This window comes from Octopus bimaculoides, chromosome 4 (assembly GCF_001194135.2).
Source record: "Octopus bimaculoides isolate UCB-OBI-ISO-001 chromosome 4, ASM119413v2, whole genome shotgun sequence".
Lineage (NCBI taxonomy): Eukaryota > Metazoa > Mollusca > Cephalopoda > Octopoda > Octopodidae > Octopus > Octopus bimaculoides.
The window spans coordinates 19,101,823-19,113,494 of record NC_068984.1 but is presented as its reverse complement, the minus strand read 5'-3'; the positions used below and the strand labels follow the sequence as shown (position 1 = coordinate 19,113,494).

At 36.0% G+C, this 11,672-nt stretch overlaps 1 long non-coding RNA gene across 1 annotated transcript in view; it reads right to left on the bottom strand.

Moving 5' to 3' along the window:
- The window catches only part of LOC128247670 (uncharacterized), a 29,139-nt gene extending 21,516 nt beyond the window's left edge, over positions 1-7,623 (bottom strand). Inside the window, exon 1 of the long non-coding RNA XR_008264029.1 lies at positions 7,385-7,623. This is a non-coding gene — a long non-coding RNA (uncharacterized LOC128247670). The remainder of the gene's footprint in view (positions 1-7,384) is intronic.
- Positions 7,624-11,672: the final 4,049 nt, after the last annotated feature.

Here is an 11,672-nt window from a genome sequence, read left to right as displayed (position 1 = left end):
GGAGGAGGAGGAGGAAGAGAAAGAGGAGGAGCAGGATGAAGAGAAGCAGGAGAAAGAGGAGGAGCAGGAGGAAGAGAAGCAGGAGGAAGAGGAGGAGGAGGAAGAGAAGGAAGAGAAGCAGGAGAAAGAGGAGGAAGAGAAAGAAGGGAAGCAGGAGAAAGAGGAGGAGGAAGAGAAGCAGGAGAAAGAAGGGAAGCAGGAGAAAGAGGAGGAGGAGGAAGAGAAAGAAGGGAAGCAGGAGAAAGAGGAGGAGGAAGAGAAAGAAGAGAAGCAAGAGAAAGAGGAGGAGGAAGAGAAGCAGGAGGAAGAGGAGGAGGAAAAGAAAGAAGGGAAGTAGGAGAAAGAGGAGGAAGAGGAGCAGGAGAAAGAGGTGGAGGAAAAGAAAGAAGGGAAGCAGGAGAAAGAGGAGGAAGAGAAAAAAGAGGAGAAGGAAGAAGAAGAGAAAGAAGTGGAGCAGGAGAAAGAGGAGGAGGTAAATAAAGAAGAGGAGGAGGAGAAAGAGGAGGAAGAGGAGGAGTAAGAGAAAAAGTGGAGGAGGAGGGAGAAGAAGGAGAGGGATTGTATGTATGTATGTATGTATGCAAAATGTGTTGCCATAACTGACATACTAGACCTTATTCTTTAGACCCGATGGCCAACATGCTGTTCCCACATTACCCAAGTTGTGAATGCAGTAGTGGTCTTATAACAAATGTGTGGTAAACAAACTCACAAAATATAATAAAATAGCACAATTTAACTTTAGTTTGCCAAAAATGGGGCCTAAACTTCCTTAATATTGCTAGAATTCACACTCTTGTGTGCAAATAAGTCCTGCAATATTAACCCTCAAAGTTGATTAAATTTTTGCCACAAACATGCAGATACAGAATTAATTTGTTAAAATTAGCTGCTATTGACATTCTCCAGTTATGTTCTTAAATAACTAAAATATGTCTTTTAATCAAAGATGAGTTAACTTGGTTCCAGTGTCACACGTGTACATGCATGAAATGGAATATACCCAATTCCTGTGCAGTAAGGGTTAAAATATTGCAAATATGTACAGAATTCTAGCTTACACGGAAAAATAACTAAATTAGCAACACAAATGTAAAGTTATGACGAACCTTCAATGCAGCATTTATAAATTTATGATCTTTCTAAGTTTGTCTGATCTCCTCTAAAAGGAGACCAGACAAGCTTTCAAACTTCATTTAGGAAAATATCTACTACTTTGAAATTAGAATGAAAGTGCGTAACTTGTAAGAAAGAAACATAAAATTTCCTGCCCTGCTGCCATAAAAAAGCTATAAGAGTTTACTAGCCACTTTAACAGCAATGAATATTTTAAGTCTATTTATTCATTCATTTGTTCTAATGTCCATCTTCCTATACTACTGTGGGTTTGGATGGAGAGCTACTTAAGACAAGATTTTATAGCCAGATGCTCTTCCTGTTGCCAACTCTGTTGTTAGGAAAGGAATGTTATTTTTATCCAAGTCTTCAAAAGTGCAAAGCAACCAACCAGCAAGGAATATCAGTATCATCAATGCTTTACTCATCTGGTGACATGCATGGAATAGCAATATGCACACATACACACTTGCATACATATACATACATACATACATACATACATACACACACACACACATATGTAAACATCCAGCTGTAGGAAACATGTCAAAACAGATAGAGGAGTTAGGTTCAATACTCCAGCTTGCCAACTTCTGTCAAACTGTCCAACTCATGCCAACATGGAAGACAGAACTAAGTGCTGCTGCTGAGGATGATGAGGTGTATCTTTTATCTTTTCCTTATTTTAGTCCTTGGAGTGTGGCCATGCTGGGGCACTACCTTGAGGGGTTTAGTCCAGTGGTTCTCAACATGGGTCCATATGACCCTTGGATTCTGTTGGAATTTATTTGCAATAAACTGATCATACTTCTACAATACACAAAATACATTAAACACGTGCACACACACACACACACACACACACACATGGTTTCTGCCTACCAAATTCCCTCTCAAGGCATCAGTTGGCCCCAGAGCTATTTAGAAGACATTTACCCAAGATGCTACAAACATAACAAGACTGAACCTGAGAAACAACTATGAAAATCAAGCAAAATAAACCATTCAGTCTTGTATTAAAATGATATTGACTCTCCCAATTGGTCCAGGAATGCTTTTTTTAAAAGGACAATCAAGTAATGGCACCTTTTGAAATTGAGTTGCGACCATCATATATGTATTCACACATCTGGCAGAGCATGTTGGCTTCATCTCTTTCCAGTCTTTATTCATCCTCCATATTTAGTGACCATGTCTCTTTTGTTCTTTGTATCTTTCATAACAGATTACATTTCATACACAGACATATACCAGCTGCCCTTTGATTCCAGCAGTGGCAATAGTTTCCTGAACTTTTATCACTCTGTGCTAAGTATGTTATCTTTTATTTGTTTTAGTAATTGGTGTGTGTGCGTGTGAGTGTTTGCACTTGTCAACTGGTGTTGGTTTGTTTATACTCCCTTAACTTGGCAGTTCAGCAAAAGTGATTGAAAGAATAAGTGTGTGTCTTTAAAAAACAATTATAATTTTGATATATCACTGTATATTTAATCATGTATCAAAATAGCATAACATCATTTTTAATGTCAACCTAACTGATTATAAGTTTCCTTAAGCCAAGCAATGAAACAATGCTAATTTTCTGAGAATAGCATCTCAGTGTGTGACCTTTGTAACATCCGCAGGATTGTTAGCTACTTCTACATGAATGTCTTGGAGGAAAACTTCCATATTTATTGTATTACTTTATACATGAGAAGCATTTCTCTGTAGAATTAAGTGGAAGTGAATACACCAGTAAATGTTTCAAACAACAGCTATGAATACCTTGAATGAAAATTTTGATCCCACAGTGGACGAGCATATTATTGAATATGCAAATATATTCCTGGCCTTGAAAATGTGCTGTTAAATGGTGAAGAAAATTTTCAAATTGTGCCTTATCCATGTGAGCATGAAATTCTGTTATGACATGTCCCTCCGTGCTTTGTAGCAGCAATGATATTAAGATTTTTGCCTGCAGGCTGGTTCTTTAAGAATTGGTTATAGTTGTTAGTAGTTTGAAAGTTAAAGCTACATTCACCCACAAAAGTTGTTGGTTTTCCAGATGAAATAGTAATTATCAAATACCAATTATCAAATTAATACCTAGCAATGATCATATCAAGTTGATTTTCATCCCCGAGTACTAGAACCAACATTTGACTTGTTATCAGCTTTAAGGTTTGTAAAATCTAACTATCAAGTGGTTTTTGTGGTAAATTCAATCTCATATCTAGAATTGTTATTTATTCAAATCCTGCTGAGATTTTACTCTTTACATTCTGAGTTCAAATTCTGTGGAGGTTAACTTTGCTTTACATCTTTTGGGGGTCAATGAAATAAAGTACCAGTCAAGTACTGTGGTTGATGTCATTAACTATCCCCTTCCTCTTGAAATTACTGGTCTTCTGCCAAACTTTGAAGCCATCTATTGCTCCCTGCAAAAACATCATTATCAACATCCAAATTGCATCTATCGCCTTTTGGTCAAAGTATCTCACTTCCCTTTTTTCAATTAGTCTAAAAGGACTTTGAATTCCGTCTTCAAATTTTTACATATTGAGCATTCCCAACCACCTCCCAAGATGGTAGTAAACATCTGCCTTTTTATTCTTAGTAACTAAAACTTTTGTCTTTATTAGGTTTATTTTAATACTTCTTACTCCTCATCTTTGTTCCTTGTTTGGAATCTCTTCTCTAATTATTCAACATATTCATCCATAACAACTAGATCTTTACAGAAATTTTCACAGACCACCAGTTGTAAATTCTTTTGTTACAAATTGGAGAACCATAATAAACAGCCATATGCTATACGGTTTATTATATCAAGTTGAGTAAATAGATCAGGCAAAGTCCTTCAAGTGCTAATCATGATCTAAACAGCATTAGATACTGATGGGATTTTATTTGTTCCATGTCCACATGATATGGCTTGACTAGGCAATACAAAAAAAAAACCCCACTGTTTAGAGCAAAATGTTTTAACGCATAAATTATTAGTTGCTGCATTGTGCATCAAAAATCTGTTCATGTTATGGTTTTAGAAACTACACATTCTGTGTAGAATTTGAATGCATAATTGTGCATCAACAATCATGTTATGGTTTTAGAAACTGCACTTCTGTCATAGAATTTATGAATTACATAATTATAATGAAAACAAGCAATACAGTAGAAATAACTACTAATATTTCTACAGCTGTGATTGAAAAAAAAATAGTGGTGTTTTTTGCATTCTTTGGCTGAAAAAGTCTTTCCTGCTATGTATTATCTATGTGAAGATACCTGATATACTCTTAAGCTAATTAAGTCAAATATAATTGTTTTGTTTAAGTGATATGTATTCACTTGGAAATCACTATTCTCACTGTCAAGTAACATGTCTCACTTTGAAGTGAATTACTCATTTTGAAATCAGTATTCTCATTTTGAAGTGACAAATACCTTGGATTACAAATACTTACAATTACAAAGAAGGATTTCATCCGTACATCTGATACAGATAAAGTGCTTTGCAAGTGTGACATTTTCAATCTCTTGTGCAATTATTGTTTCCATCATGTTCCCTGTATGGCATTCTTATCTAACCCTTTTTTTACATATTGAGCATTCCCAACCACCTCCCAAGATGGTAGTAAACATCTGCCTTTTTATTCTTAGTAACTAAAACTTTTGTCTTTATTAGGTTAATTTTAATACTTCTTACTTCTCATCTTTGTTCCTTGTTTGGAATCTCTTCTCTAATTATTCAACATATTCATCCATAACAACTAGATCTTTACAGAAATTTTCACAGACCACCAGTTGTAAATTCTTTTGTTACAAATTGGAGAACCATAATAAACAGCCATATGCTATACGGTTTATTATATCAAGTTGAGTAAAAAGTAAACAATGCTTTGAACCATGAAGAATTTGTACTGGATTTTTGCAGTTTTGAATTTTTTGAAACATTTTTTTTTGTAATTGTCTGATAATACAGACATAGACTTGCCCAAGTACATCAATAAATTAACATTGATATTTTTTTCACAGTTGTTACAATCATCTGAAATGGAAGTGTCAAAGCGTGATATTCGAGCAATTTTGCTATTCAACTTCAGAAAAAGATGTAAAGCAATTTTGCTATTCAACTTCAGAAAAAGACGTAAAGCAGCTAAAACTGCTTGCGATATCAATGTAACATTTGGTGAGGAAATGACCAGTGAGTGGTCAGCTCAAAAATGGTTTAAACGATTTTATAGTGGAGATCTGAGCCTTGAAGATTGTGAGTGTAGTGGACGCCCATCTGTCATCGATGACGGTCAATTAAAGACCATCATTGAGAAAGATCCACATAAAATCACTCAAGAACTGGCAAAAGAACTTCAAGTTAGTCAGAAAACTGCCTGCAAGCATTTGCATGTGATCGAAAAATCAAAAAAGCTCAACAAATGGGTACCACACAATTTGAATGAAAATCAGAAAATGTGAAAATATGAAATTTGCTCGTCACTTCTTTTCCGTAACTAGACTGATCCATTTCTTGACTGTATTGTAACTTGTGATGAAAAGTGGATTCTGTACCATAATCAAAAAAGTTCTTCGCAGTGGTTGGACCAAAATGAAGCACTGAAAACCTTCCCTAAACCCAAGCTCTTCAAAAAGAAGGTTATGGTGACTGTTTGGTGGTGTACTGCTGGACTCATAACATCTTAAAACCTAGAAAAACCATTACTGTAGAAACATATTGCCACGAAATAGCCAAAATGAATGAAAAACTGCTACTCCTCCATCCCAGATTGATCAACAGAAGAGGGCCAACCATTCTTCATGACAATGCTCGACCAATCGTTTCACTAATGATGCTCCAGAAGTTGAGGCAACTTGGCTACGAAGTTCTTCCCCACCCAGCTTATTCCCCAGATCTTTCTCCCAACAGCTTCCACTTTTTCTAGTATCTTTATGGTTTCCTTCAAGAGATGGAGTTCAAAAATCAAACTGATGCTGAAAGTGCATTCAAAGATTTCATCAGTTGTAGAACTCCAGATTTTTTATGTTACCGGAATAAACAAACTTGTAACTTGTTGGCAAAAATGTGTTGACTGTAATGGTACTTACTTTGATGAATAAAATTTCCGCATTGTTGAAATATATTGTGATGAAATTCATGTTTCAAAACGTTGATTACTTTTTACTCAGCCTGATAGTTCAGGCTATAAGTCTTTCTGTTACTGTTATAATTTGGCCCACAAATTTAATGTTTCAGAAGTTGTATCTTTTTAGGGACTCTTCTTTCCCTTTGTAATAATTGATGATACTAATACATGTCATTGTAAAACATCCTTTTTACAGTGCCTATCTGTGAAAATTAGTAGTTAGTGAGTATCCGTCTTTGCCAACTATTTTCAGTATCTTAGTGACTATTTCTGATAGTCCTTGTTGCTTTTCCTGCCTTATATCCTTAATCACCATTTTAACAGTGTAGCTGTCACTCAACAGCCTCTCTCTTTCTCTCTCTCTCTCATGCATTCAGTAACATTTCCATGCCTCTTTCTTCACAGTATCAGTGAGGCTAAGTGTTCTGTTGACATAATGTACACATTTTCTACGAACGATATCTGAAGTCCTGATACTACAACCCTTTGTAATTCAAAACACTTTACTCTTCTGCTCCTCGTATGTCAGAAAACTAGCAAAAATGTCTATCTTCCACTTCTTTCATTGTTAAGTATACCTGACACCTAGCTTCTCTTCTACATACCTGATATTGCTCTCCATATTCTTCTGGCCTTTCTGGACATGTCTTTTTAGTTACCAAACTGTTCCATTATCATGTCACCTTTCATCCAGTCAGAATTACACTGTGTCTACAGATCTAGTTTGCATTCCACTGCAGGTTGTCTCACAGAAACACCCAGCTGTCTTCTACATTTTAAATCCCTTTCTCCATTTCTATGCATTAGTCAGTATCATATTTTACATGTATCAGTTAGTTCTGCATTTTATGGCATATAAGCACACTTTTTGCTAAAAAAAATGTCCCCAAAAAATACCCTAAGCCTAGATGCAAAGTTGGGCTTATATTACAATTAAAGACATCAACCTTAATAATGAGGCCAAGAACATTTGCCACTGAGGAGTTGCAGGAGGGATTCATTGACAGTCTTTTTAATTATCTGTTAGTTTTGATTGTGGTGTATATGCATAAGGACCAAAGAATACGGGGTGCATGGAGTGCAAGCATAACTCCTAAAATTTTACAAGTTATTTACAAATATTTTACAAATGTTTTACAAACCTTGTTTGAAAAAATTTTGGACCTGGATTTGCACCCACAAAGCAAACTTAGTTCCCATACATATGCATATACAGAGATCAATATTGTTGTTGTATTGCCCATAGTTAACTTAACCATTCTCTGAATACTCCAATACATCCCTCGCTGTTGCTCACCAAGAAGAATTGTACATGTTTTCTTTTACTATCAGTGGTCTGGATAAGGTTCCCTGTCACCTTAAGGCACATAGCACACATCCGGTTGCATCCACCTTAGTAACACTAAAATCTCTTGATATATATCTATCACCATAGCAACATTGAAGGTGGCAGTCATGAAGTTTTCTATCTGACATGGATAAAAAAGTTTTGTATACGTGCGTGCATGCATACATTGTGCGTGTGTGTGTGGTTTACTTTTCTACTAAGGCAAGATCAACGAAAATAGTACTCCATCTAGCGAGAGATAAATACTGTTTAATGTACACAGTATACAGTTACAAGCTACTAATAGTTGGCAATGAATGACACTATTAGTAGCTTGTAACTGTATACTGTGTACATTAAATAATATATACATATATATATATATATATATATATATATATATATATATATATATATATATATACATAGTGGGCTTCTTCAGATCCAGTCAACCAGTTTCACTCAGAAGGTATTGGTTGATCTACAACTATAGCACAAGACACTGGCAGACAGTACCAACACAGTGGGACTGAATCTCTAACCATATGGTTTCAAAATGTCTTAACCACACAGCCATGCCTGCAACTACATATATGTAAATGTATGTGTGTGTGTGTGTGCGTGCATGTATATACATGTCTATACATGTCTGTATGCATATATGTCTGTATATGCAAGCGCATGTGTGTGTGTATTTATAAATACACATACATATACAACAATATTGTAAGTATGTATTGAGATGCTTATTTTCTAAGTTGTAGGCCAATTTTGAATGTAGACAGTTAACACTTTACTTAAGGGTACCAAGGCACACCTATTCCTTACCAAGGAGAAAGTCACAGGTTACGCAACTGTTTTCTTGGATATAATTCTATACAGGTTCCAATAGACAAACTAAGAAGATTATACATACCCCACCTCTTGCACATCCACAGACATTATAAAAACATTATTGATCAGGAAAATAATTTATTTAGAGTAATTATGCCAATTAGTATAGGATTTTTGAAAAGAAAGCATATTTCTCATAAACTAAAAAAAAAAAAAATTGATTTTAAGTTCAATATCTGTTTTTTTAGATTTTCTTGTGTGTGGGTTTTTTTTATTTTGCATGTGTATTTTTATGAAGCTCAATTTAAATCGTCTTTAGAATTGCTTGGATGCAAGAATTCTAGTGAATAACCATTCCTGGACCAATTGAGAGAGTCAATATCATTTTAATGCAAGACTGAATGGCTTATTTTGCTTGATCTTCATAGTCGTTTCTCTGGTTCAGTCTCGTTATGTTTGTAGCATCTTGGGTAAATGTTAGCATCTTGGGTAAATGTTAGCATCTTGGGTAAATGACTTCTAAATAGCTCTGAGGCCAATAAATGCTGGTACACAGAGTTGCAGATGTCACAGTTAGAGTTTTTACTTCTCTTACATCCTTCCTTCCATTTACCCATCCATCCATCCATCCATCCATTCAGCTAATCAGCCATACATACATATGATGATTATCTCATCTTGTCAGATGATAGCCATCTCACATTCAGCCTAATCGTTTTGATTTACTTTGTTATATGTACAGATATGTCTTTCCATCATGCATCCATCATCATAGAAAATTAACAAAATACAAAATGGATCGAGAAATGAAATGGTAAGTGAGACATTTGTAAATCATTGGATTTAGGTGACAAAAACTTGTACAACACTTTTGCCACTCTCTCGTTCCTCACAGTAAGTTCCAGTGACAAGTATTGCAAGATGATTGGTACTGTTCTGACTGCAAGTTTTATGTCAGAATATCTTTCTCCTATAAGAGCTGCCTTCCTAGAGCTTTGTCTAAAACAACTGGAGCCTCTTCTACCACTGGGAAATCTATTTAACCCACAGACAGGACCCTGACTGATACCATCATTCCAGGTCAGAAAGGATCTGGGATAATGGTAATTAAGGAGTGACTCCATGCTTCCTCACAACTCAAGAATTCCCAAACTGGAGCCTCACCTCTGGATGTAGTTTAATGTCATACCCCAGGATATGCATATGATGATGGCCGTCCACTCGTCACCGAGGAAGACCATTGCCAACCTTCAGGAACATTCTGCGCTCTAGGACTAACTTACATTTTGCATTTACGGCTCCGTTGGTGGCTAATGAGCCCTGCTCTTGATAAGCATACATGACTGCAAACATTGCAGATTAAGCTTTCCCCATTCACTATATGAGCCGTACACTTTCGAGCAGCTCGCTTAAATTCTTCATGCTGGATACGTGCTCTCTCTCAAAAGTGTTGATCCCCTCCTTAACCTGCTTCCTCCATCTGTCAGAAAGGATCTGGGATAATGGTAATTAAGGAGTGACTCCATGCTTCCTCACAACTCCAGAATTCCAAAACTGGAGCCTCACCTCTGGATGTGGTTTAATGTCATACCCCAGGACATGCATATACGTATATACATACATATATACACATACATTTTCAATGTAAAGTTTTATGTTTTTGTAACATTTTGCATGACTCTCATAGAATGCAGCCTTGTAAATGAAGATTTCTTCTCAATAATTCATATCATTGATTTTGTTTATATTACTAACCATCAAAGGTCATTTGATCCTCCAAACAGCTTCCTTGATTTTGATGCTGTGAGAAAACTTGGTCCAATCATCACCAAATATTTATTTAATGACATATTCTCACTGCCATCTTTAAAAGTCTTTGTACTGTTCCAAAATTTTCTATCTGACCAAAGATTGGCTATGGGAAATGGGGAAAATGTCTTGTGAAGTTCATTATCAGCTGCAATAAAATTTTATACTTGATTCTACTTTTGATATTTGAGTTTTATTTTCTCTGTCTTGTTTTGACCAAATGTACTAGCACGCATGCATACACACATACACACATGCATGCACATACACACATGCATGCACATACACACGCACACATGCACCCCCCTCACACACAAACACGCACACACATGTAAGTCTTTTCTATTTTTAATTATACCAGTTCTTTCAACTAAGCAGTAGGTTTCTAACGAAGTATCAAAGCTCCATTCCTGGAATTTGGATTACGACAATGATAAACATTTCTTCTAAAGCTGAACTTTAGAAAAAATCTTGCATATTTTTACTATTCTGCTTATAAATTGTATTTGTATATCATGTGTATATGAGTGTGTGTATTCTTTTAATCTTTTATTCTTTTATTCTGTGAGCTGGCAGAAACGTTAGCATACCAGGCAAAATGCTTAGCGGTATTTTGTCTGTCTTTATGTTCTGAGTTCAAATTCCGCTGAGGTCGACTTTGCCTTTCATCCTTTCGGGGTTGATACAGTAAGTACCAGTTGTGTACTGGGGTCGATCTAATCGACTGGGCCCCTCCCAAAAAATTTCGGCCCTTGTGCCTAGAGTAGAAATGATTCTTTTACTTATCTCAGTCATTTGACTATGGCCAAGCTGGAGCACTGCCTTGAAAGGTTTTAGTGGAACAAATTGACTCCAGGACTTATTTTTCTTAAAACCTAGTACTTATTTTATCGGTCTCTTTCACCAAACTGCTAAGTTACAGGACATAAACACACCAACATCAGTTGTCAAGCGGTGATGGGGGGGACAAATACAAACACTAAGACACACACACAAATATATATATACATACATACACACACACATATATATATATATATATATATATATGTATATACACAATGGGCTTCTTTCAGTTTCCATCTATCAAATCCACTCACAAGGCTTTGGTTGGCCTGAGGCTATAGTAGACGACACTTGCCCAAGGTGCCATGTTGTGAGACTGAACCCAGAACGATGCAGTTGGGGAGCAAGCTTCTTAACACACAGCCATGCCTTATCTCCTTTTAGTGTTATCTTACTGCATTCATTTAAGTGATGGTATTATTATAATCATTATAGACTAGCCTATTATTGTTATCATTTTTATTAAGGCAGCAAGCTGGCAGAATCGGTAGCACGCCCGGCAGAATGCTCAGCAGCATTTCATCTGTTATTACATTCTGAGTTCAAATTCCACCAAGGTCGACTTTGCCTTTCATCCTTTCAGGGTCAATAAAATAAGTATCAGTTGAGTACTG